The sequence below is a fragment of the Gadus chalcogrammus genome, chromosome 13 (assembly GCF_026213295.1).
Source record: "Gadus chalcogrammus isolate NIFS_2021 chromosome 13, NIFS_Gcha_1.0, whole genome shotgun sequence".
NCBI lineage: Eukaryota > Metazoa > Chordata > Actinopteri > Gadiformes > Gadidae > Gadus > Gadus chalcogrammus.
The window spans coordinates 24,847,187-24,850,747 of record NC_079424.1 but is presented as its reverse complement, the minus strand read 5'-3'; positions in this window follow the sequence as shown (position 1 = coordinate 24,850,747).

Here is a 3,561-nt window from a genome sequence, read left to right as displayed (position 1 = left end):
GAACTAGTGGTTTGGGGGGGTTTGAGAGATCATGAAGCTCATGAGCCATATTTGTATGTTTTGTCTTTTGATGACATGGGCAATAGCAATATAGGCTTTACAATTGTCTTTTGCACATTGAAGTTGCATATTGAACTTGTCCATTAATTAAATATGCATTAGCCTCTCAGGTACTGTATGTGTCAGTGTTTCCCTCACTGCACTAGTATGTTGAGTTTCTCTCTCTACTTATAGATATATCAAAGACAAAGTTGGAAGGACCAACACAGCCACACCTGAAAGCCTTTCCCAAGACCATGCAAGGCTGTGCACTGCGATCTTTCCGCAAGGACTGGTATGCTGAACACACATGGTTAGAATATTCACAAGCACAAAATGCAGCGTATTGTTTTGCTTGCAGGCATTTTGGCTGTTCAAAAGGGCAGGGCACTGTTTTTTCATCAAAGGGGGGTTACTCCAATTGGAAAAAGGCCACTAACAAAGATGGGGGGTTTAGTTTGCACAGTAAGTCAGAGGCACATGCAAATGCGATGATGGCATGGGGGGAATACCAAAAAATGGCAAAAAACAAAACATCAGTCCTGGGTATGATCAGCAAAACAAATAAAGATCAAATTGAAGAAAATAAGCATTACTTAAAAACTCTAGGTGAAGTGCTGCTCCTCACAGCCACACAAAACATTGCCCAACGTGGTCATAGGGAATCAGAGACATCAAAAAACCAGGGAAATTTTCGTGAAATTTTAAATCTGGTGAGTAAGCATGATCCCTTCATTAAAAAAAGGTTAAAAGAGGGACCTAGAAACGCAACTTACACATCCAAAGCGATTCAAAATGAGATCCTGGACAACTTAGCAGAAATGGTACTGGGTGAAATTATGGATGAAGTTAAAGCCAGTAAGTATTTCTCAGTTATGGCAGATGAGACAAAAGATATAAGTAAAAAGGAGCAAATGTCCATTGTCCTGAGGTATTATTATTTCTGGGGTTTTCGGAAGCAAAACACTTGGATGCAGGGAGCTTGGCTAGCATGATCATTGCTTGTTTGACGAAATTTGGTCTTGAATACAGGGAAAACCTTGTCGGTCAGGGATACGATGGTGCATCAGTGATGAGTGGGACTTGCTCGGGAGTCCAGACGAGGATTAAGAAGGAGGCAAAACATGCATTCTATGTGCATTGCAATGCACATTGCCTAAATCTGGTGTTGGTGGATTGTGTCAAAAAAGTTCCAGAAGCTGGAGAGTTTTTCTCCTTGCTTCAACATTTGTATGTGTTTATGTCTGGCTCGTATGTCCATGAGAAGTGGCTGCAAAAACAAACAGAAATGTTTCAAGGTCCACCTAGGGAGCTGCCCAGCCTCAGCGACACCAGGTGGGCGTGCCGCTATACGGCATGCCGAAACATAATGGATCGTTTGACAGCTGTATTGAAAGTTTTGGATGATGTGGCTAATGAGTCCGACTCTGAGAGAGCTGTTAAGGCAAGGGGTCTGTTTCATCAGATTGACCTAAACTTCATTGGACTACTGACAGTCTTTAGAACAGTGTTGGGTGAGACAAAATATGTCAGTGATCTCCTTCAGTCACCAAACACTGATTTATTGAAGGCTGTAGATATGGTGGAATGTCTTGGGCAGACTTTGGATGAACATCGCAGCAACCACAGGCGGTTTGATGAAATGTGGGAGACAGTTAAGCAAACATGTGAAAGTTGCAGAATCCCAGTGGCTGTTAGGTTGAAAAGGGTAAAAAAAACAGGCAAAAACACTAAATGACAGCGTCGTGACCTCAACACTGGGACAGAGAGGGGAGGTTGATGGCAAAGATGCCTTTAGACGACAAATATATCTTCCAATCATTGATCAATTAATTACTGAGATGGAGAAGCGCTTCTCCAAGGCTAACATCAATATAATGAGGGGGATTCAGGGTCTAAATCCTAACAGTGATTCATTTTTGAGGGAGGACCTAATTAATCTGTTAGGTGGAGAGTACAGTGCAAACACCGAAGACTTGGCCAATGAAATTAAGCAAGCAAAACGACTTCTGGAAAAATATAAAGGAACAGAAAACAGTCCATCCTCAGTCAGTGGTTTCATTAAATGTTTGGAGCCATTTAAAGAAGTTATGTGCGAGCTGTACCGGTTGTGTATAATAGCAGCTGTTCTCCCGGTCACCACTGCCGGCTGCGAACGCAGCTTTTCGGTCCTGAAACTGGTTAAAGACCACCTGCGGTCAACAATCAGTGCTGAACGATTATCAAATTTAGCAGTGCTGAGTATCGAAAAAGAGAGAGCTAAAGCACTTGACCTAAATGTCTTTGTAGAGCGGTTTGCTGCAAAACACAAAACAGCCGACTGAAGTTGTCTTAAGCACTTGATGGATGAAGCCTCCTGTGTGATACTTATTAGGACTGGTGAATTATAATCAATGTTCAGACTTTTTGATGTTCTTAATTAAGTATTTTTGTCTGAACAGAATAGAACTGAACTGAAGAGAATCGACTGGAGTCGTAAGATGTTTTTTCTGAAATTAATTTTGAATAGAATGAGAGGGCCATGTGTGTGTGCCTGACAGAGAAGGGAGGGGGGAGAGACAGTGTGTTCATATTTAGACATACATTGTAGTTCATGGATTAACCTTGATATGGATGAAGTTTTCAGTATTCCTGTTGTATGACTGATGGTACTATTCAGTAGTACGAGTGTTTACACATGACTTTTCTGTATTTTTTTTTTCAATAGAATCGAACAGGCCCCAAATATGTGAACCTTAAATGGTGTGTGTGTGTGTGTGTGTGTGTGTGTGTGTGTGTGTGTGTGTGTGTGTGTGTGTGTGTGAGAGAGATTCTGTTACTGTTGTCAATTCCAGTCTTCTGCCAAAAATAAAGTGTTATGGTTAAAATGTATCCTTTCTTCAAGACTGACTTCATTACCTAGAAAAAGATGAACTTGTAAAAAATATATGCAGACCTTTCAAAATGGTTGCATGTAGAAGTACTAACAGTATGAGGTTTATTTGTCTCAAGGGCAAATGTCCTGCAGGACTAGCAGACATAAACACTTGTATTTATCTATTCTTCTACTGGGAGAGCACCTGAGGAAGTGGCTGACTGGGAGCCCAAAGCTGAATATTCAAAACCACCAATATACAAAGGGATTAATAGACATGGCAGGTAAATGAACTCAAGGGAAAATAAAGAAATGGCTCCTACACAGTGCAGACATGATTTTATGTTTGGCACGCGTAATTTTACCATTTACCTTAATGACCATAGATATGGCATCTGAATGGATGTTGATCATTCACATTCTGAAGGAATTCTTATGCAATTATAGAAAACACTGATGAAGTAGTGTAATCAGTTTTCCTTGGTGTTACAAACAATTGTTATATGACTATGTGAGTTAGAACTATTTTTTTCCCATAAATTGCTCCCCGCACCTCCGCCCCCCCTCTGGACCTATTGCCCCCCCTCTGCCACCCCAGGGCAAAATCTCTAGAACCGCCACTGGGCAGCGCGCGGTTCAGTCGACTTCAGGTTGATGTGAAAGTGGAA